This window comes from Canis lupus, chromosome X (assembly GCF_048164855.1).
Source record: "Canis lupus baileyi chromosome X, mCanLup2.hap1, whole genome shotgun sequence".
In the NCBI taxonomy this organism is placed as follows: domain Eukaryota; kingdom Metazoa; phylum Chordata; class Mammalia; order Carnivora; family Canidae; genus Canis; species Canis lupus.
This window is the reverse complement of record NC_132876.1, coordinates 58,221,810-58,246,875: the sequence shown is the minus strand read 5'-3', so window position 1 is coordinate 58,246,875 and position 25,066 is coordinate 58,221,810. Positions and strand designations below refer to the sequence as shown.

Here is a 25,066-nt window from a genome sequence, read left to right as displayed (position 1 = left end):
ACAAAACTAAAGACAACCTACAGAATGGGAGAAGATATTTGCAAATGACGTATAAGATAAAGGGCTAGTATCCACAATCTATAAAGAACTTAGTAAACTCAACAGCAAAGAAACAAACAATCCAATCATGAAATGGGCAAAAGACATGAACAGAAATCTCACAGAGGAAGACATAGACATGGCCAACAAGCACATGAGAAAATGCTCTGCATCATTTGCCATCAGAGAACTACAAATCAAAACAACAATGAGATACCACCCAGCAATTTTACTGCTGGGGATTTACCCCAAAGATACAGATGCAATGAAACGCCGGGACACCTGCACCCTGATGTTTATAGCAGCAATGTCCACGATAGCCAAACTGTGGAAGGAGCCTCGGTGTCCATCGAAAGATGAATGGATAAAGAAGATGTGGTTTATGTATACAATGGAATATTACTCAGCCATTAGAAATGACAAATACCCACCATTTGCTTTGACGTGGATGGAACTGGAGGGTATTATGCTGAGTGGAATAAGTCAATCGGAGAAGGACAATCATTATACGGTCTCATTCTTTTGGGGAATATAAAAGATAGTGAAAGGGCATAAAGGGGAAAGGAGAAAAAATGAGTGGGAAATATCAGAAAGGGGACAGAACATAGAAGACTCCTAACTCTGGGAAACGAACTAGGGGTGGTGGAAGGGGAGGTGGGCGGGGCGTGGGGGTGACTAGGTGACGGGCACTGAGGTGGACACTTGACGGGATGAGCACTGGGTTTTATTCTATATGTTGACAACTTGAACACCATTAAAAAATAAATGTATTTTAAACAAAAGAAAGGTGATCTTGGTGCTGTTGTGCATATTCCTGAGTACCTGCTCAGAGAGTGGTTACCTGATTTTGCCTAGATTTTTGGTTTATGGGAACACCATGCTGAAAACCCACTCCTGGGCTCACTTTGCAGCCAGCTTCACTGTTTCTATGCTTGGGAACTCTGCCACACTCAGGCACCTTCATTCTTTCTGTGACCCTGGGATTCCTGAGAGCACACTGTCCTATCTAGGATTCTGCCCTGCTTCACCACATGAGCGCCTTTTAGGCAGGGATATCCCCCAGCAGAGCAGATTTTTTAAAGTTCTGATTTCATGCTCCACTACTATATAACTTTCCATTAGTCAGCTTATGGGTTTCCGTCCCCCTGGATTTATTGTCCAATATATTGCCTTGGATTCACCTCTCTGTACCTCTTACCTTGCAAAAAGTGGTCACTTTTCTATTTGTAGTATTGCAGCAAATCTCTTAGAGCTCCAGATGAGTTCACAGGTGTCCATAATGACTTGAAAGCTATCTAGCTGAATTCCAGGACCAGAGGAACTAGGGTCCCCTACTCCTCAGCCATCCTCTTCCTTTCTTTTTATTCCCATTTTAAAATGAGGCAGTTGAGGCTTTGAGAGGGTACATAATGTAGAGCTGGTAATAAAACTCTGGAAGTAGATTTGATCAATCAAAGAAAGCATATGGATTTTATGTTATTTTTTAAAAAAAGATTTTATTTATTTATTCATGACAGAGAGATAGAGGCAGAGACATGGGCAGAGGGAGAAGCAGACTCCACGCAAAGAGCCTGATGTAGGGCTTAATCCTGGGACCCTGGGATCACCCCCTGAGCCAAAGTAAGATGCTCAATTGCTGAGCTACCCAGGTGTCACAGCATACGGATTTTAAAAAAGAAGTAATAATAGCACTTTTCCCTTAAACCTCAGGCAATTATGGTGGGAGTATGAATTGAAGCAATTGTGGAAGAGATCCCTGGGTGGCTTAGCAGTTTAGTGTCTGCCTTCAGCCCAGGGCATGATCCTGGAGACCTGGGATCGAGTCCCACGTCAGGCTCCCTGTGTGGAGCCTGCTTCTCCCTCTGCCTCTCTGTTCCTCTCATGAATGAATAAATAAATATTTTAAAATATTGTGGAAAATAGCATGGAGTTTTCTCAAAAATTAAAAATAGAAGCACCATGTGATCCAACAATTCTACCACTGAGTATTTACCCAAATGAAATGAAAGCATTAATTCAAATGATATATGCACCCTTATGCTTATTTCAGCATTATTTACAATTATTATTTACCTTATGGAAGCAACCTGTGTCCATTGATAGTTAAATGGATAAATAAGATATGACATATTACACACACACACACACACACACACACACACACACACACTGGACTATCAGCCATAAAAATGAATGAGATATCATCATTTGCAACAACACGTTTGGACCTGGAAGACATTATGCCAAGTGAAATAAGTCAGACAAAGACAAATGCCATATTCTTTCACTTTTTGTAGTATCTTAAAAAGTAAACAAATCAAGAGCAAACAAAAACGGAGACAGAATCATAAATACAATGAACAAACGTGAGAAGGGTGGTTAAAATAAGTGAATAGGATTAAGACGTACAAACTTCCAGTTATAAAATAAATAAGTCATGGTGATGAAAAGTACAACATAGGGAATATAGTCAAAAATATTGGAATATAGTGATGTGGTAACTACACTTGTAATGGCAGAATATAGAATCGTTGAAATACTATGATGTATGCCTGAAACTAATATAACATTGTATGTCAACTATCCTTCAGTTTTTTTTAAAAAAAGAAGTAGAGACACCTGGGTGGCTCAGTGGTTGAGCATCTGCCTTCAGCTCAGGGCATGATCCCGGAGTCCCAGGATTGAATACCACATTGGGCTCTCTGCATGGAGTCTGCTTCTCTCTCTGCCTATGTCTCTGCCTCCCTCTTTTTGTGTCTCTCATGACTAAATAAATAAATAAAATCTTTTAAAAAAGAAGTAATGATAAAACACTTACTTACCTTTGATAATTAGGCTCATCTCACTAAATTTTGTGTTCTCTTATTCATTGCTGACTCATAGAGGAATTTCCTTAACATGAAAGGTAATACATGAATAGTAATTATATTTATTTATCTGAACATAAGGACATGTCTAAAAAAGTTTTTTAAGAGAATCTGTGTGTTTATTTTGTGTATTTTTTGCACAGATATGGCATAATATATAGGTAATACATAAGGCAGATTTCCATTTTTAATATAAGTTACATGAAGTCAGTGTTGTTCATATAAAGATTGAAGATATATGGTGTTTCTATTAAGTGTAGTGTCAATGGAAGGAACTGTGGGTAACATGAGTCTGATTCCCTCAGGATTTAAATTACTCAACAGTTGTAAAATGTGTACCTTTGGCAAATTCACTCACTCTTTCTGGTCTACAATAATTCAGGGTATTGTTTTATAGTATTAAATAGAACCCAATGGAGATTGCTACATTTTTAATGCAGCTTCCAACAAATTCACCTAAAAGTGTGTGTGTGTGTTTATGCAAGTGTGCATATGTATATGTGTAATTTTGATCAAAACTATGAACAGGCTTTACTAATAACTTTTCATTATTTAATTTTGTAGTAGGGAGATAAGATAGTGGAGGAGCAGGAGGGCCCTAGGCTTGTCTCATCGTATGAACACAGCTAGATAACTATCAAATCATTCTAAATACCACAGAAATTAACCTGAAGACTGAAAGAACAAACTCCACAACTAAAGGGAGAAAAGAAGCCACACCAAAGAAGGTAGGAGATACAGAGACATGGTTTAGGGGATAAATGGATCATGGGTACTGCAGAGTGGAGGTAGCCATGATCATGGTAGAAGGTGAGAGAGAGGAGCACATAGACGAACACACTAGGAGAACATTTCCCTGAAGCTATTGGCTGGGAAAACAAGAGGGGCTAATTTTCATGAGTTCTTGCAACAAGCAGGTCTTAAACACTGGAGTTTTTGGACTTGGCTGGAATAGAACCTTGAGTGCTCTGCCCTACTCATGAATAGAAGTCAAGCAAATAACCTGAGGACAGATGGCATGGAAACAGTAATCTGAAGAATGCCTCGGGCACACAGAGGGGAGATTATTCACTCTTCTTGGAGCTTGTCCCTCTGAGGCAGTATTCACCGAGAGGCCTCTCCCGGGACAAAGGAGCCATCTAGCACCATTTCCCTACCCCAACTCTCAGCATAAAAATAGAGCCACCTACAAAAAGCAGCTCAGCCCTGACACTCGCTGCCTTACTTGCTTACACCAAGTCCCATACCCCTGTGCTCTGGCATAACTTCCCTTCTTGGTCAATCTTCCCTGTGTACCACTGTATCAGGACCCTCCCTAAGAAGACCAGTGCAGGCCCCTGCCAACACTATGTAGATAAAGCCTGGAGTTTTAAAATTCAGCAGACTTCTCTTGAATACAGCCTGGAGGGCACCACGCTGCTCTTAAACAGAAAGCAAACAAACAACCTAGAGGTAGACAGTGTGGAAACAGTGAACTGAAAAATGCCTAGGATATACAGTGGGATATATTGTGTTCTTTTCTCTCAGTGCTTCCCTGAGAGGCAGCATACATGGAGATGCCTCTCCAGGGATAAAGGAGCTGGCTGATGCCATTTCCCTCCCACCCCAACCCTTGGCATATTGTAGGAGCCACCTACAATAAGCACCACAGTGCTGACACTGATTGTCCAACCTGCTTATATCAAGTCCCACACCATTGCATTCTGGCTGTACTGCCATTCTCAGTCAACCCAGTGTGGCAGACTCCTTCCTCAGAAGGCCAGCAGAAACACCTGCCCACACGACCTCTCCCAAGCAGAGAGTTCTGCAGGGCTTCTGTTCTAGTGGAAGTAGTATCAGGTCTCATTTAAAGAGCATATTGGAGGGGCACCTAGATGGCTCAGTGGTTGAGTATCTATCTGCCTTTGCCTCAGGTTGTAATCCCAGAGTCCTGGGATCGAGTCCTGATCCTGTGGGGAGTCTGCTTCTCCCTCTGTCCATGTATCTGCCTCTCTCTGTGTGTCTCTAATGAATAAATAAATAAAATATTTTAAAAAAATAAAGAGCATATCGGAGTACACCTGGTTAAATCTTGCCACATTCCGGCCAAGGACAAAACACTGCCTACTGCAGACAAAGATAGCCTCTGCAGATGACTGGACTCTAAGGACAGAGCAGCCAAAACACAATAGTACAGCACACACAGCACACACCAGAGACACCCTGAAGAGGGAGGCCCAGGGCACTATATAATATATTCTTCATAAAATCATTACTCTCAGGAGAAAGAAACTTAATGAACTAATTAAAATACAGAAGGCAGAGATTCAGACAAAATGCCAAGACAGAGGAATTCATCCCAAATGGAACAACAAAATAAGGTCATGACCAGAAATCTAAGCAGATCAATATAAGTAACATCCCTGATGGAGAAATTAGGGCAACAATCATGAGGATACTTGCTGAGGTTGAGAAATGAATGGAATACTTCAGGGAGGCCCTTACTACAGAGATAACAGAGTTAAAAATATTCCACCAGAAAAGAAAATACAATAACTGAGCTTGGACACAGGCTTGATGCAATCAATGAACACAAGGCTGGAAAAAGCAGAGAAGTGAATACATGATATAGAAAGCAAAATAATGGAAAATAATGAAGCTGAACAAAAGAAAGAAAAAAATAATTATGGAATAGGAGAATAGACTTAGGGATCTCAGTGACTCCACCAAATATAATAACATTTGTATTATAGGAACCCCGGAAGAAGAAGAAGAGAGAAAGGAGGAAGAAAATTAACTTGAGGGAATAATAGCTAAAAGTTTCCCTAATCTGGTAAAGGAAACAGACAGATCCAGAAAGTACAGAGAACTTCCATCAAAATCAACAAAACCAGGCCCATATCATGACATATTGTAATTACATTTGTAAAATATAGTGATAAAAAATCATAAAAGCATCAAGACAAAACAAGTCCCTAACTTACAAGGGAAGACCCATGAGGCTAGATGAAGATCCCTCCATAGAAACTGGGCAAGCCAGAAGAGGGTGGCATGATATATTCAATGTGCTGAACGGGAAAACTCTAAAATCAAGAATACTCTATCTAGCAAGGCCATGGTTCAAAATAGAAGGAAATATAAAGAGCTACCCAGAGAAACAAAAACTAAAGGAGTTCATAAGTACTAAACCAACACTGCTACAAATATTAAAGGAGACTCTGAGTGGAAAAATGTCCAGAAACAATGACAAAAAAAAGTATTAAGATGGCATTAAATGCATATTTACCAATAATTAGTCTGAATGTAAATTGACTAAACATTCCAGTCAAAATACATAGAATTTCAGAATAGATTTTTAAAAAGACCCGAATACATGCTGCCTACAAGAAATTTATTTTATTTTTTCACTCTAATTTCACATTTGCTTTATTTGCTTTTTTTATTTTTTTATTTTCAAAACAAACTGGGTTCTTAATTTCTTTTTATTCCATCGTATTAAAAGGAAGAACAAAAAACTGGTTTTGAATTCACTCTATATTTTAGACTCCTCAAATGAAAAAAATCATTGCACACACAATTGGAACAGAGATAGGGAGGAAAATGGATTCCCACAGGGCCACATGCACCAGATTAAAAATTTTGATATAGTTCAAGAATTTCCCAAAATGGTTGGATCATCATTACCAAAAATTCACCATAACAGCATCAAGAAACAAAAAAAAATGTTTAAACCACACTGTGTGACTTGGGATCTCTACTGCTTTTAAAAAAAAATTGCCACACTGACAGAAAGTGAGGTAGTGGGTAGGAGAGGACAGACTCATGAATGTGAGCAAGACAGGAAGGGAAATTTCAGAGTGGAGTTGAGAAGAGGGTGGGGAGAGACAGGATTCAGGAGAGGGGAGGGGAGGGACATGGAAAGCCATTTCTTTAAGATCAGGCATGTTCTTATTCCATCTCATGTTCTTCTCCTTTACCTTCATCCTGCCAGGCACTTTCCTTAAGTTTAATTTCACCTACAGCTTCTACCTTTTCCTCAGCTTGGCTGCTCTCCACAGCATCCACTGGAGGCTGGGCTGTTGCCTTATCAGCAGCATCTTCTGCAGTGGGGTAGTGGCAGCAACAATGAGAGCAGCAGGCACATTGGTTTGTTTAAGCACCTCCGTGGCTGGGGTGTCTTCAGAGGACCACGAGTTGTTAGTGGAAGCTTTAGTGGCACTTTCTGTCTCAGCAGAGCTGGGCTCCTCCTCTGAGGGGACAGAGCCTGGAGGACTGCCTGCTCTTTGGCAGCATCAGGGGAACTCTCCCCCCCTTCTCCTCGGAAGCCAGTTTCCTCAGGCTTGGGGCTGGAGGTAGGGGCTGCATCTGTGGGAGTAGGACATTCTCCCTCCTTCTCCATGCCATCAGGAATAGGGGCTTCATCCTTCTGTTCGCCTCTGAATCAGCAGCTTGGGCATCACCCTTCTTCTCTCCTTTGAGCTTTTTCCTTATTATGTGTCCATGGAAGTTAGCCTGAATTTTGGCCGAGGCCTTATGAGCTTTATCTTCTGGTTTGATGTCAGCTTGTTCGATCTTTTGGTTCTCATGATTTTTTTTTTTTTTTACCAGTTTGGTTCTTCTCATACAGCACAACACAGTTGTATCATCCTTTGGCTTCTGCCCACCTTCTCTCCATCAACAGATTTATTTTAGACCTAAAGATCACTGCAGATTGAAAGTGAGGGGATGGAGAAATATTTATTATGCAAATGAACATGAAAATAAAGCCTGAGTAGTGATACTTATATCAGACAAAATAGATTTTATTTTATTTTATTTTTTAATAAAATAATTTTTATTGGTGTTCAATTTACCAACATACAGAATAACACCCAGTGCTCATCCCGTCGAGTATCCCCCTCAGTGCCCGTCACCCACTCACCCCCACCCCCAGCCCTCCTCCCCTTCCACCACCCTTAGTTCGTTTCCCAGAGTTAGGAGTCTTTATGTTCTGTCTCCCTTTCTGATATTTCCCACACATTTCTTCTCCCTTCCCTTATATTCCCTTTCACTATTATTTATATTCACCAAATGAATGAGAACATACACTGTTTGTCCTTCTCCGATTGACTTACTTCACTCAGCATAATACCCTCCAGTTCCATCCACGTTGAAACAAATGACGAGTATTTGTTGTTTCTAATGGCTGAGTAATATTCCATTCTATACATAAACCACATCTTCTTTATCCATTCATCTTTCGATGGACACCGAGGCTCCTTCCACAGTTTGGCTATCGTGGACATTGCTGCTATAAACATTGGGGTGCAGGTGTCCCGGCGTTTCATTGCATCTGAATTTTTGGGGTAAATCCCCAACAGTGCAATTGCTGGGTCGTAGGGAAGGTCTATTTTTAACTCTTTGAGGAACCTCCACACAGTTTTCCAGAGTGGCTGCACCAGTTCACATTCCCACCAACACTGCAAGAGGGTTCCCTTTTCTCTGCATCCTCTCCAACATTTGTGGTTTCCTGCTTTGTTAATTTTCCCCATTCTCACGGGTGTGAGGTGGTATCTCATTGTGGTTTTGATTTGTATTTCCTTGATGGCAAGTGATGCGGAGCATTTTCTCATATGCATGTTGGCCATGTCTATGTCTTCCTCTGTGAGATTTCTGTTCATGTCTTTTGCCCATTTCATGATTGGATTGTTTGTTTCTTTGGTGTTGAGTTTAATAAGTTCTTTATAGATCTTGGACACTAGCCCTTTATCTGATATGTCACTTGCAAATATCTTCTCCCATTCTGTGGGTTGTCTTTTAGTTTTGTTGACTGTATCCTTTGCTGTGCAAAAGCTTCTTATATCTTGATGAAGTCCCCATAGTTCATTTTTGCTTTTGTTTCTTTTGCCTTCGTGGATGTATCTTGCAAGAAGTTACTGTGGCCAAGTTCAGAAAGGGTGTTGCCTATGTTCTCCTCTAGGATTTTGATGGAATCTTGTCTCCCATTTAGATCTTTCATCCATTTTGAATTTATCTTTGTGTATGGTGGAAGAGAGTGGTCTAGTTTCATTCTTCTGCATGTGGATGTCCAATTTTCCCAGCACCATTTATTGAACAGACTGTCTTTCTTCCAATGGATAGTCTTTCCTCCTTTATCGAATACTAGTTGACCATAAAGTTCAGGGTCCACTTCTGGGTTCTCTATTCTGTTCCATTGATCTATGTGTCTGTTTTTGAGCCAGTACCACACTGTATTGATGACCACAGCATTGTAGTACAACCTGAAATCTGGCATTGTGATGCCCCCAGATATGGTTTTCTTTTTTAAAACTCCCCTGGCTATTCGGGTCTTTTCTGATTCCACACAAATCTTAAAATAATTTTTTCTAACTCTCTGAAGAAAGTCCATGGTATTTTGATAGGGATTGCATTAAACGTGTAAATTGCCCTGGGTAACATTGACATTTTCACAATATTAATTCTGCCAATCCATGAGCATGGAATATTTTTCCATCTCTTTGTGTCTTCCTCAATTTCTTTCAGAAGTGTTCTATAGTTTTTAGGGTATAGATCCTTTACCTCTTTGGTAAGGTTTATTCCTAGGTATCTTATGCTTTTGGGTGCAATTGTAAATGGGATTGACTCCTTAATTTCTCTTTCCTCAGCCTCATTGTTAGTGTATAGAAATGCCATTGATTCCTGGGCATTGATTTTGTATCCTGCCACGCTACCAAATTGCTGTATGAGTTCTAGCAATCTTGGGGTAGAGACTTTTGGGTTTTCTACGTAGAGTATCATGTCATTGGCGAAGAGGGAGTGTTTGACTTCTTCTTTGCCAATTTGAATGCCTTTAATGTCTTTTTGTTGTCTGATTGCTGAGGCTAGGACTTCCAGTACTATGTTGAATAGCAGTGGTGAGAGTGGACAACCCTGTCTTATTCCTGATCTTAGGGGAAAGGCTCCCAGTGCTTCCCCATTGAGAATGATATTTGCTGTGGGCTTTTCGTAGATGGCTTTTAAGATGTCAAGAAAAGTTCCCTCTATCCCTACACTCTGAAGCATTTTGATCAGGAATGGATGCTGTATTTTGTCAAATGCTTTCTCTGGATCTAATGAGAGGATCATATGGTTCTTGGTTTTTCTATTGCTGATATGATGAATCACATTGATTGTTTTACCAGTGTTGAACCAGCCTTGTGATCTGGGGATAAATCCTACTTGGTCGTGGTGAATAATTTTCTTTTTTTTTTAATTTATTTTTTATTGGTGTTCAATTAACTAACATACAGAATAACCCCCAGTGCCCGTAACCCATTCGCTCCCACCCCCCACCCTCCTCCCCTTCTATCACCCCTAGTTCGTTTCCCAGAGTTAGCAGTCTTTACATTCTGTCTCCCTTTCTGATATTTCCCACACATTTCTTCTCCCTTCCCTTATATTCCCTTTCACTATTATTTATATTCCCCAAATGAATGAGAACATATAATGTTTGTCCTTCTCCGACTGACTTACTTCACTCAGCATAATACCCTCCAGTTCCCTCCACATTGAAGCAAATGGTGGGTATTTGTCATTTCTAATAGCTGAGTAATATTCCATTGTATACATAAACCACATCTTCTTTATCCATTCATCTTTCATTGGACACCGAGGCTCCTTCCACAGTTTGGCTATCGTGGCCATTGCTGCTATAAACATCGGGGTGCAGGTGTCCCGGCGTTTCATTGCATTTGTATCTTTGGGGTAAATCCCCAACAGTGCAATTGCTGGGTCGTAGGGCAGGTATATTTTCAGAAACAGTCCTCTCTCCCACAGAGTTACAAAATCTGGATTACAATTCAATGTCAGAAAGCCAATTCAGAAGCACTATTACACAGCTACTGGTGGCTCTAGAAAAAAGCATAAAGGACTCAAGAGACTTCATGACTGCAGAATTTAGAGCTAATCAGGCAGAAATTAAAAATCAATTGAATGAGATGCAATCCAAACTAGAAGTCCTAACGACGAGGGTTAACGAGGTGGAAGAATGAGTGAGTGACATAGAAGACAAGTTGATAGCAAAGAGGGAAACTGAGGAAAAAAGAGACAAACAATTAAACCACCATGAAGATAGATTAAGGGAAATAAACGACAGCCTGAGGATGAATAATATTCTTAATGTGCTGTTGGATCCTATTGGCTTGTATCTTGTTGAGAATTTTTGCATCCTAGTTCATCAGGGATATTGGTCTATAATTTTCCTTTTTGGTGGGGTCTTTGTCTGGTTTTGGAATTAAGGTGATGCTGGCCTCATAGAATGAATTTGGAAGTACTCCATCTCTTTCTATCTTTCCAAACAGCTTTAGGAGAATAGGTATGATTTCTTCTTTAAACGTTTGATACAATTCCCCTGGGAAGCCATCTGGCCCTGGACTCTTGTGTCTTGGGAGGTTTTTGATGACTGCTTCAATTTCCTCCTTGGTTATTGGCCTGTTCAGGTTTTCTATTTCTTCCGGTTCCAGTTTTGGTAGTTTGTGGTTTTCCAGAAATGTGTCCATTTCTTCTAGATTGCCTACTTTATTGGCGTATAGCTGTTCATAATATGTTTTTAAAATCGTTTGTATTTCCTTGGTGTTGGTAGTGATCTCTCCTTTCTCATTCATGATTTTATTAATTTGAGTCTTCTCTCTCTTCTTTTTAATAAGGCTGGCTAATGGTTTATCTATCTTATTAATTCTTTCAAAGAACCAACTCCTGGTTCTGTTGATCTGTTCCACCGTTCTTCTGGTCTCGATTTCGTTGAGTTCTGCTCGAATTTTAATTAACTCTCTTCTTCTGCTGGGCGTGGGGTCAATCTGCTGTTTATTCTCTAGCTCCTTTATGTGTAAGGTTAGCTTTTGTATTTGAGTTCTTTCCAGTTTTTGAATGGATGCTTGTATTGCGATGTATTTCCCCCTTAGGACTGCTTTTGCTGCATCCCAAAGATTTTGAATGGTTGTATCTTCATTCTCATTAGTTTCCATGAATCTTTTTAATTCTTCCTTAATTTCCTGGTTGACCCTTTCATCTTTTAGCAGGATGGTCCTTAACCTCCACCTGTTTGAGGTCCTTCCATGCTTCTTGTGATTTAGTTCTAATTTCAAGGCATTGTGGTCTGAGAATATGCAGGGGAAGATCCCAATCTTTTGGTATTGGTTCAGACTCGATTTGTGACCCAGTATGTGGTCTATTCTGGAGAAAGTTCCATGTGCACTTGAGAAGAATATGTATTCAGTTGAATTTGGATGTAAAGTTCTGTAGATATCTGTGAAATCCATCAGGTCCAGTGTATCATTTAAAGCTCTCGTTTCGTTGGAGATGTGCTTAGAAGACCTATCGAGGGTAGAAAGAGCTAGATTGAAGTCACCAAGTATAAGTGTATTATTATCTAAGTATGTCTTCACTTTGGTTATTAATTGGTTTAAATATTTGGCAGTTCCCACATTCGGGGCATATATATTGAGGAATGTTAAGTCCTCTTGTTGGATACATCCTTTAAGTATGAGATAGTGTCCCTCTTCATCTCTCACTACAGTCTTCGGGGTAAATTTTAGTTTATCTGATATAAGGATGGCTACCCCTGCTTTCTTTTGAGGACCATTTGTATGGTAAATGTTTCTCCAACCTTTTATTTTCAGGCTGTAGGTGTCCTTCTGTCTAAAATGAGTCTCTTGTAGACAGCAAATAGATGGGTCCTGCTTTTTTATCCAGTCTGAAACCCTGCGCCTTTTGATGGGGTCATTAAGCCCATTCACGTTCAGAGTTACTATTGACAGATATGAGTTCAGTGTCATCATGATATCTATTCAGTCCTTGTTTTTGTGGATTGTTCCACTGAATTTCTTCTTAAAGGGGAATTTTAAGAGTCCCCCTTAAAATTTCTAGCAGAGCTGGTTTGGAGGTCACATATTCTTTCAGTTCCTGCCTGTCTTGGAAGCTCTTTATCTCTCCTTTCATTTTGAATGAGAGCCTTGCTGGATAAAGTATTCTTGGTTGCATGTTTTTCTCATTTAGGACCCTTAATATATCCTGCCAGCCCTTTCTGGCCTGCCAGGTCTCTGTGGAGAGGTCTGCTGTTACTCTAATACTCCTCCCCATAAAATCAGGGATTTCTTGTCTCTTGCTGCTTTAAGAATCTTCTCTTTATCTTTGGAATTTGCAAGCTTCACTATTAAATGTCGAGGTGTTGAATGGTTTTTATTGATTTTAGGGGGGGATCTCTCTATTTCCTGGATCTGTTTGCCTGTTTCCCTTCCCAGATGAGGAAAGTTTTCAGCTATGATTTGTTCAAATACATATTCTGGCCCTCTGTCCCTTTCGGGGCCCTCGGGAACCCCATTTAAACGTAGATTTTTCTTCTTCAGGCTGTCGTTAATTTCCCTTAATCTAACCTCATGGTCTTTTAATTGTCTGTCTCTTTTTTCCTCAGTTTCCCTCTTTGCCATCAACTTGTCTTCTATGTCACTCATTCGTTCTTCCACCTCATTAACCCTTGTCGTTAGGACTTCTAGTTTGGATTGCATCTCATTCAATTGATTTGTAATTTCTGCCTGATTGGATCTAAGTTCTGCAGTCATGAAGTCTCTTGAGTCCTTTATGCTTTTTTCTAGAGCCACCAGTAGCTGTATGATAGTGCTTCTGAATTGGCTTTCTGACATTGAATTGTAATCCAGATTTTGTAACTCTATGGGAGAGAGGACTGTTTCTGATTCTTTCTTTTGAGGTGAGGTTTTCCTTCTAGTCATTTTGCTCAGTGCAGAATGGCTAAAAACAAGCTTTATTGAGAAAAGGAGAAAAAGAGAAAGAAGGGAAGAAAAGAGAAAAAGAAAAAAGAATAAAGGAAGAAAAAAAGAAAAAAGAGAAGAAAAACAGAAAGAGAAAGAAAAAGAATGAAAGGGAAAAAAGGGTGGGGGAAGCAAAGTCATCAAAAAAAAAAAACCACCATGGGGGAGTATCTTCTGATTCTGTATATTTTTGTTTATTTTATTTATGATAGGCACACAGTGAGAGAGAGAGAGAGAGACAGAGACACAGGCAGAGGGAGAAACAGGCTCCATGCACTGGGACCCCTACGTGGGACTTGACCCCAGGTCCCCAGGATCGCGCCCTGGGCCAAAGGCAGGCGCCAAACCACTGCGCCTCCCAGGGATTCCTGATTCTGTATATTTTAAGTCCATTGACTTCCCCTGGAACTTGTCCATCTAGCTGGTCTTCTGGGGGAGGGGCCTGTTGTGCTGATTTTCAGGTGTTAGCACTTGGGGTAGGTGCTCTGCCCCCTGCCTGGTGCAGGGCTCAGTGGGGGTTGTTTACCCCGTGAGGCCCCAGAAAGAACAACCACGGTGGCGGTGTCAGCTCTGGAAATCTGGAGCAGCCCCCACAGGAACTCTGGAGCTCTCCGCCTGCAGGGCCTGGAGGCTCCGGGCGGGGCCGCTGCTCTGCTCAGCTCGGGGCAGGAGCGTCCTTGCTGTCCTGGGCCCTCCCAGCCTCTGCCTGTCCGGGGGGAGGTCGGATCCCAGGCTGTGTCCCCGGCGCCCTGTGCTCCGGGGCCTGCGCTGTTGGATTCGGGCTCCCGGCCGGGCAGCCCCCTCTCCGTGGAACCGCCGCCCGAGCTCCTCCGAGCTGCTCCGGGTCCCACGGGGCGCGCGGCAGCCCTTTAGGGAGCTCGGCCGCAGGGTATGGGGCACTCTCCTGGGTGCGCAGGTGTCTGTTAGTGTCCCAGGGAGCCCGAGGGCATCCCCGCCCTCCTGGGGTCCTGCTCTAACTCCCTGTGAGCCCCTTTCTGCCCGGGAAGGTTGGTGCAGCTCCTGCTTCTCCGGGACGGGGCTCTCCTGTTCTGGGCGCACTCGCCCCGGCCTTAGCCCGGCTCCTCGCGGGGCTCCTCCCCCTTGGATGCCTTTTGTTTCTTTATTTCTTTTTTCCCGCCTTCCTATCTTGATAGAAGTGCGAACTCTTCTCACTGTAGTGTTCCAGCTGGTCTCTCTTTAAATCTCAGGCCGAATTCGTAGATTTTCAGGATGAGTTGAAGGTTATCTAGGTAATTTGGTGGAGACAGGTGATTTGGGGACCCTATTCTTCAGCCATCTTGCCCCTCCTCCAACAAAATAGATTTTTAGACCAAAGACTAGCAAGGGATGAAGAATGGCACTATATCATAATAAAGGGGTCTATACAACAGGAAGATCTAACAATTGTAAATATTTTTGCACCCAACTTTGAAGCACCAACATATGTAAAACAATAATAAAAATAAAGGAATTCATTGTAGATAATATAAGAATAGGGGACTTCAACACCCCAATTACATCAATGAACAGATCATCTAGGCAGAAAGTCAACAAGGAAAAAATGGTTTTGAATGACACACTGGACCAGATGAACTTAACAGATATATTCAGAACATTTCATCCTAAAGCAGCAGAATACACTTTCTTTTCTTTTCTTTTTTAAAGATTTTATTTATTTATTCATTCATGAGAATACACAGAGAGGAGAGAGAGAGAAGCAGAGACACAGGCAGAGGGAGAAGCAGGCTCCATGCAGGGATCCTGATGTGGGACTGGATCCAGAGTCTCCAGGATCACACCCTTGGCTGCAGGTGGTGCTAAACTGCTGAGCCACCGGGGCTGCCCTACACTTTCTTTTCAGGTGCAGTTGGGACATTATCCAGAATAAATCACATAGTAGGTCAAAAATCAGGCCTCAAAAAGTACAAAACAACTGAGACCATACCATGGATATATTCTGACCACAATGCTATGAAACTTACAGTCAATCGCAAGAAAATATTTAGAAAGATCACAAATATATGGAGGTTAAAGAACATGCTACTAAAGAATGAATAGGTCAACCAGGAAATTAAAGAAGAAATAAAAAAATACATGGAAACAAATGAAAATGAAAACATTATGGTCCAATGACTCTTGGATGCAGCAAAAGCAGTCCTAGGAAGGAAGTATATAGTAATTCAGACCTACCTCAAGAAGCAAGAAATATCTCAAATAAATAAACCAAACCTTATACAAAGAAGGAGCTAGAAAAAGAATAGAAAATGAAGCCTAAAGTGAGCAGAAGTAGGGAAATAATAAAGTTTAGAACAGAAATAAATTATATAGACACTTAAAAACAAAACAAAACCTCCCAAACAGGAGAACAGATCAATGAAACCAGGAGCGGGTTCATTGAAAAAAATTAATAAAATCAATAAAATCCTAGCTAGATTTATCAAAGAGAAAGATTCAAGTTCATAGTGAAAAGTGAGAGAGGAGAAATAACCAACACCAGAAAAATACAATTATAAAAGATTATTATGAAAAACAATATGCCAATGAATTGGAAAACCTGGAAAACATGGGTAAATTCCCAGACACACATAAACTACCAAAAGTGAAACAGGAAGAAATAGAAAACTTGATCAGATTAATAGCCAGCAAAGAAATGGAATCAGTCATTATATCTCCCAATAAACAACACTCCAGGGCCAGATCTCTTCACAGGTGAATTCTAGCAAACATGTAAAGAGGAGTTAATATGTACTCTTCTTAAACTCTTCCAAAAAGGAGAAACAGAAAGAAAACTTCAAAATTTATTCTATGAGGCTAGCATTACCCTGATACCAAATCCAGATAAAGACACTACAGAAAAAGAGAACTATAGGCCAATATCCCTGATGACCATGGATGCAAAAATTCTCAATAAAATACAAGCAAAATGAATCCAACAGTACATTAAAAGAATCAGTCACCACATTCAAGTGGGATTTATTCCTGGGCTGCAAGTGGTTCAGTATTCACAAATCAATCAATGTGACACACTACATAAATTAAAGAAAGGATAAGAAACATGATCTTTTCAAGGGATCCCTGGATGGCTCAGCGGTTTAGCACCTGCCTTTGGCCCAGGGCATGATCCCGGAGTCATGGGATCGAGTCCCACGTTGGGATCCCTGCATGGAGCCTGCTTCTCTCTCTGCCTGTATCTCTGGCCTCTCTCTCTATGTCTCTCATGACTAAATAAATAAAATCTTTAAAAAAAGAAACGTGATCTTTTCAATAGATGTAGAAAAAGCATTTGACAAAGTACACCATCCATTCATGATTAAAAACTCTCAACAATGTAGGGTTAAAGTGAACATACCTCAACATCATAAACATGATATGTGAAAAATACACAGCTAATATCATGCTCAATGGGGAAATCAGAGCTTTTCTTCTTCAGACAGTAATAAGACAAGGATATTCACTTTCACCACCATTGTTTAACATAGTACTAGAAGTCCTAGCCACAGCAATCAGAGAACACAAAAAAATGAAAGTTATACAAATTGGCAAAGACAAAGTGAAACTTTCACTATTTGCAGAGGCATGATATTCTATTTAGAAAACCTGAAAGACTCCAACACAAAAATTGCTAGATCTGATACACAGTCAGAGAAAGACAAATATCATATGATTTCACTCATATGTGGAAACAAAACAAACAAGCATATAGAAGAAAAGAGAGAGAGAGGCAAACAAAGAAACAGACTCTTAACTATAGAGAACAAACTAATGGTTACCAGAGGGGAGGTGGATGAGGGGACTGGTTAAATAGGTGATGGGGATTAAGGAGTGCACTTGTTGTGACAAGCAACCCGTTTTGTATGGAAGTGTTGAGTAACCATATTGTATACCTGAAACTAATATTACGCTGTATGTTAACTGGAATTTATTTATTTATTTATTTTTGTTTTTTTATTTTATTTATTTTTTACTTATTTATTTTTAAAGATTTTATCTATTTTTTTTCATGAGAGACATAGAGAGAGAGGCAGAGACACAGGCAGAGAGAGAAGCAGGCTCCATGCAGGGAGCCCGATGTGAGATTCGATCCTGGAACTCCAGGATCACGCCCTGGGCTGAAGGCAGGCGCTCAACCACTGAGCCACCCAGGTGTCCCTCTTGACTGGAATTTAAATAAAAACTTTAGAAAAAACATAAAAGTGTTTCTGAACATAAAAAATTTTAAAAACCAACCACTAAATTTCATTAGATTTGACGCTTCTGGCTAGGAATAATTTAAACATATAATAGCAAAGTGTATTTTTAAAGGAGATTTTTAAATGAATTTTTAAAGGAGATTAAGGCTCTATTATACTAGTTTTAAATGGTTCTTTGTATTTTATTTATATTTGTATCAAGTTTTTCAATATTAATTACATTACAGTTAACATATAGTGTTATATTAGTTTCAGATGTACAATTTAATGATTCAAAACATTACTCAGTGCACATGATAATAACTGGACTCTTAACCGTATCTATTTGTCTATAGATATATACCTCTCATTTTTTATCCATTTCTCTAACAATTGAGATTCAGGCTGCTTCCATAATTTGGCTGCTGTAAAAAAATGCTGCAATATTCAACTCCAGAAGAAACAGAGAACCCCCCTCAAAATCAATAAAAATAGGTCAATACACCAACATATAAGAGTGAAGCTTGCAAAACTTAGAGACAAAGAGAAAATCCTAAAAGCATCTCAGGACAAGAGGTCCATAATCCACAGAGGTAGAAACATAAGGCAGGCAGCACATCTATCCACAGAGACCTGGCAGGCCACAAAGGACAAGCATGATATATTCAGGGTACTAAATGAGAAAATCATGCAGCCAAGAATACTTTATACAACAAGACTGATATTCAGAATAGAAGGAAATATAAAGAGTTTCCAGGACAAACATAAACTAAAAGAATTTGTGATCACTAAACCAGTCCTACAAGAAATATTAAAGGGGATCCTCAAAGAGAAGAGAATGCCCAAAAGTAACATAGACCAGAAAGGAACAAGGAAAGGAAAGACAATATACAGAAACAGTGACTTTATAGGAAATACAATGGCACTAAATGCATATCTTTCCATAGGTACTCTGAATGTAAATGGGCAAAATGATCCAATAAAAAGACACAAGGAATCAGAATGGATAAAAAACTAAGACTTATCCATATGTTCTTTACAAGAGACTCAAGTTAGACCCAAAGGCACCTCCAGATTGACAGTGAGGAGGTGGAGAACCATTTATCATGCTAACGGGCATCAAAGAAAGCTGGGGTAGTAATCCTTATATCAAACAAACTAGATTTTAAACCAAAGACTAATAAGAAATAAAGAAGGTCACTATATCATAATTAATGGGTCTATCCAACAAGAAGATCTAACAATTGTAAATATTTATTGTTGGCAAATTGAATTCCAATAAAAAATATACAAAAAAAATTTATGCCCCTAACATGGAAGCACCAATTATATGAACCAATGTATAACAAAATTAAAGAAATACATTAATAATAATATAAAAATAATAGGGAACTTTAACACCCTGCCCACTGCAGTGGTCAACTCATCTACACAAAAGATCAACAAGGCAACATGGGCTTTGAATGACACACTGAACCAGATGGATTTCAAAGGTATATACAGAGCATTTCATCCTAAAGTAACAGAATAAACATTCTTCTCAAGTGCACATGGAACATCCTCCAGAATAAATCACATACTGGGTCACAAATCAGGTCTCCACCAGTACCAAAAGATTGGGATTATCCACTGCATATTTTCAGACTTCAATGCTTTGAACCTTGAACTCAATCACAAGAGGAAATTTGAAAGGAACTCAAATACTTGGAGGTTAAAGCTCATCCTACTATAGAATAAATGAACCAATCAGGAAATTAAAGAATAATTTTAAAAATTCATGGAAAAAATGAAAATGAAGACACAACTAACAGTTCAAAACCTTTGTAATGCAGCAAAGGCAATCCTAAGAGGGAAGTATAGAACAATGTCAACTATTCTCAAGAAATAAGAAAGGCCTCAGGATGCCTGGGCACCTCAGCGGTTGAGCATCTGCCTTTGGCTCAGGGCATAATCCCAGGGTCCCAGATCAAGCCCTGCATTGGGATCCTTGTGGGGAGCCTGCTCCTCCCTCTGCCTGTGTTTCTGCCTCTCTCTTGCTCGCTCTCATGAATAAATAAATAAAATCTTAAAAAAAAGAAATAAGAAAGGTCTCAAATACACAACCTAACCTTACACCTAAAGCAGCTGGAGAAAAAAGAGCACATAAAGCATAAACCCAGCAGGAGAAGAGAATTAATAAATATTAGAGTGAAATCAATGAAATAGAAACCCAAAGAAAAGTAGAACAGAACAAAGAAACTAGGAACTAGTTCTTTGAAAGAATAAGACTGATAATCTCCTGGGCAGACTTATCAAAAAGAAAAGAGAAAGCACTCAAATTAATAAAATCATGAATGAAAGAGGAGAGATCACAATCAACACTGAAGAAGTACAAACAATTATAAGAACATGTTTTTAGCAGGGCACCTGCGTGGCTCACTCAGTTATGCATCAGCGTTCAGCTCAGGTTATGGTCTTGGGATCTGGGATCAAGCCCCAAATTGAGCTTTTTGCTTAGTGGGGAGCCTGCTTCTCATTCCCTCCCCACTCATGCTTGCACTCTCCCTCTTTCTCTCTCAAATAAATAAATAAAATCCTTCTTTTAAAAAAGAACATATTATGAGCAACAATGTGGAAACAAATTAGGTAATCTAGAAGAAATGGAAGCATTCCTGGAAACATATAAACTACCAAAACTGAAACAGGAAGAAACTGAAAACCTGAACAGATTCATAATCAGAAAGCAAATTGAAGCAGTAATCAGAAAATCCCAGCAAACAAGAATCCATGACTGTATGACTTCTCAGGGGAATTGTACCAAACATTGAAAGAACAATAATACTTACCTTCTGAAGCTGTTTCAAAAAACAGAAATGGAAGGACATCATCCAAACTCTTCTTATGAGGCCAGCATCACCTGAATTCCCAAACCAGACAAAGATCCCACCAAAAAGGAGAATTATAAACCAGTATCCGTGATGAACATAGATGCCAAAACTCTCACCAAGATACTAGCCAATAGGATCCAACAGTACATTAAAAGGATTATTCATCATGAATAATGGAGTTTATTCCTTGTCTACAAGCATGGTTCAACATCTTCAAATCAATCAGTATGATACACTGCATTAATAAAAGAAGGTCAGGAACCATATGATCTTCTCAATAGATACAGGACAAACATTTGGCAAAGTACAGCATCCTTTCTTGATTAAAACTCTTCACATTGTAGCAACAGAGAGAACATACCTCAATATCATAAAACCCATATACAAAAAGCCGACAGCAAATATCATTCTCAATGGGGAAAAACTGAGAACTTTTCCCCTAAGGTCAGAAATACAACAGGGATGTCCCTGTGTGTTCTAAGCCTGTCAGTGCATTTCCAAGTCTCCAGTTCTTCAAGCTGCCAACTGTGATTGCAGAATCTCACCACTGTTGTTCAACATAGTACTAGAAGTCCTAGCCTCAGCAGTCAGACAACACTGAGGGGGGCACTTGATGGGTTGAGCACTGGGTGTTATACTATATGTTGGCAAATCGAACTCCAATAAAAGATATACAAAAAAATAAATTATAAAAGGAAAAAAAGATTATCAAACAAGAAAAAAAAAGACTTAATCAGAAAAAAAAGAAAAGAAGTAATCTAAATTGGAAAGAAGTCAAACTCTCACTCCTCACAGATAACATGACACACTATGTGAAAAACCTAAAGGGATGCCTGGGTAGCTCAACGGTTGAGTGTCTGCCTTTGGCCCAGGGCATGATCCGGGATCGAGTCCCACATCAGGCTCCTTGCAAGGAGCCCGCTTCTCCCTCGGCCTGTGTCTCTGCCTCTCTCTGTGTGTCTCTCATGAACAAATAAATAAAATCTTTAAAAAAGTGAAAAACCCAAAGATTCCACCCCAAATTAGCTAGAAGTCATACAGGAATTCAGCAATGTGGCAGGATACAAAATCAATGCACAGAACTCAGTCGCATTTCTATACTATAACAATGAGACAGAAGAAATAGAGATTAAAGAATAAATCCCATTTACAATTGCATCAAAATTTGTAAGATAACTAGGAATAAACCTAACCAAAGAGGCAAAGTATCTGTACTCAGAAAATTATACAACACTCATGAAAGTAATTGAGAAAGACACACAAAAAAATGGAGAAATGTTCATACTCATGGATTGGAAGAACAAATGCTGATAAAATGTCAGAGTAATACATATATTCAGTGCAATCCTTATCAAAATACCATCAACATTTTTTTTCACAGAGCTGGGACAAATAATTCTAAAATTTGTATGGAACTAGAAAACATTATGAATAGGCAAAGGAAATTTGAAAAAGAATACCAAAGCTGGCAGCATCACAATCCTGGACTTCAAGCTGTATTACAAAGTGGTAATCATCAAGAGAGCATCGCACTGGCACAAAAAAAGACACATATAGATCAATGGAACAGAATAGAGAACCCAGAAATGGGCCCTCAACTCTATGGTCAACTAATCTTTGATAAAGCAGTAAAGAATATCAATGGAAAAAAGAACAACCTCTTCAACAAATGGTGTTGAGAAAATTGGACAACCACATGCAGAAGAATGAAACTGGACCATTTTCTTACATCATACACAAAAATATACTCAAAATGAATGAAAGACCTAAATGCGAGACCCGAATCCATCAAACACTTAGAGAAAAACACGGGCAACAACCTCTTTGACCTCCTGCAGCTATTTCTTGCTATAAAGGTCTCCAAAGGCAAGGGAAACAAAGGCAAAATTGAACTATTGGGCCTTCATCAAGATAAAAAGCTTTTGCACAGCAAAGGAAAGCATAGATAAAACCAAAAGATAACCTAAAGAATGAAAGAAAATATTTGCAAATTACTTATCAAATAAAGGGTTAGTATCCAAAGTCTATAAAGAACTTATCAGAGGCGGGGCAAGATGGTGGAAGAGTAGGGTCCCCAAGTCACCTGTCCCCACCAACTTACCTAAATAACTTTCAAATCATCCTGAAAAACTATGAATTTGGCTTGAGATTTATTTTTTTAAAGGATTTCTTTTTTTAAAAAAGATTTATTTATTTATTCATGAGAGAGAGAGAAAGAGAGAGAGAGAGAGAGAGAGAGAGAGAGATCGAGAGAGAGAAGCAGGCTCCATGCAGGGAGCCCAACACAGGACTCTATCCCGGGAATACAGGATCACGCCCTGGGCCAAAGGCAGGCGCTAAACCACTGCGCCACCCAGGGATCCCCTGGCCTGAGATTTAAAGAAAGAACAGCTGGAATGCTACAGTGAGAAGAGTTCGGGTTCTATCAAGGTAGGAAGACGGAAAAAAATAAAGAAATAAAAAAGCATCCAAGGAGGAGGGGCCCCGAGAGGAGCCCACTAAGGCCTACCAGGTGAGTGCCCCCAGGACAGGAAGCCCAGTCCCAGAGAAGGAGGAGCTTTTCCAATCTTCCTAGATGGAAAGGCGCTCTCAGGGAGCTCGGGCAGGATCCCAGGAGGGGCGGGGATGCCCTCAGGCTCCCAGGGACACTAACAGGGACCTGCGCCCCGGAAAGAGCGCCCCACACACTGCAGGCCAAGCTTCCTAAAGGGCTGGAGCCCGCGGCCAGTGCGTTCCCAGGAGCAGCTCGCGCGACCGATGAGGCAGCTGCTCTGCACACGGAGGGGGCTGTGCGGCCCTGGGAGCATGATTCCAGGGGTGCAGGCCCCAGGGCCAAGGGAAATTGGGGGACACAGTTCAAGATCCGGCACTTCCCCTGGGACAGGCGGAGGCTGAGAGGGCCCAGGATAGTGAGGACACTCCGGCCGCCAGCCAGCCCCGAGCTGTGCAGATCGGCACCCCCCATCCCCAGAGCATCGAGGTTCCCTGCCAACTGGGAGATGCGGTAGTTAAAGCAGAAGCTGATTCCAGAGTTGGAGAGCTCACCGCCTCCACTGTGGCTGTTCCTCCTGGTGTCACCTTGTACCTGGGACTGAGCAGGGGTCTCACAGGATACATAGTTCCCAATGAGCCGTGCACCTGGCAGGGGGCTGGGCAGCTCTGCCAGGTGCACACACCAGAGAATCAGCACAGCAGGCCCCTCCCCCCAGAAGACCATGTGGAAGGACAGGAGAATAGCAAGTTATTGACAAAGCAGCACTTGAAAGTTCCAAGGAAAGTTGAGGGATTTACAGTATATAGAATGAGAGTATACTCCCCCTTATTTTTGGGTTCTGTTTGCTTCCTCCACCCTTTTTTTCCCTCCACTTTCCCCCTTTTTCCTGTTTATAGCCACTCTGCACAGAGAAAAATGACTGGAAGGAAAATCACACCACAAAAGATTCAGAAACAGTCCTCTCTCCCACAGAGTTACAAAATCTGGATTAAAATTCAATGTCAGAAAGCCAATTCAGAAGCACTATTATAAAGCTACTGGTGGCTCTAGAAAAAAGCATAAAGGACTCAAGAGACTCCATGACTGCAGAATTTAGATCTAATCAGGCAGAAATTAAAAATCAATTGAATAAGATGCAATCCAAACTAGAAGTCCTAACAACGAGGGCTAACGAGGTGGAAGAACGAGTGAGTGACATAGAAGACAAGTTGATGGCAAAGAAGGAAACTGAGGAAAAAAGAGAAAAACAATTAAAAGATCATGAGGATAGATTAAGAGTAATAAGTGACAGGGCAGCCCAGGTGGCTCAGCGGTTTAGCACGCCTACAGCCCAGGGCGTGATCCTGGAGACCCGGGATCGAGTCCCACGTCAGGCTCCCTGCATGGAGCCTGCTTCTCTCTCTGCCTCTATCTCTCTCTCTCTCTTGATTAAATAAGTAAAACCTTTAAAAAAAAAAGAGTAATAAGTGACAGCCTGAGGAAGAAAAACCTATGTTTAATTGGGGTTCCCGAGGGCGCTGAAAGGGACAGAGGGCCAGAATATGTATTTGAACAAATCATAGCTGAAAACTTTCCTAATCTGGGAAGGGAAACAGGCATTCTCCAGGAAATAGAGAGATCCCCCCTAAAATCAATAAAAACCGTTCAACACCTCGACATTTAATTGTGAAGCTTGCAAATTCCAAAGATAAAGAGAAGATCCTTAAAGCAGCAAGAGACAAGAAATCCCTGACCTTTATGGGGAGGAGTATTAGGGTAACAGCAGACCTCACTACAAAGACCTGGCAGGCCAGAAAGGGCTGACAGGATATATTCAGGGTCTTAAATGAGAAGAACATGCAACCAAGAATACTTTATCCAGCAAGGCTGT

The 25,066-nt window shown here is 40.5% G+C and overlaps 1 pseudogene; it reads right to left on the bottom strand.

The window, feature by feature from the left end:
• Positions 1-6,821: 6,821 nt before the first annotated feature.
• Positions 6,822-23,919, bottom strand: LOC140628480 (neuromodulin pseudogene; annotated as a pseudogene).
• Positions 23,920-25,066: the final 1,147 nt, after the last annotated feature.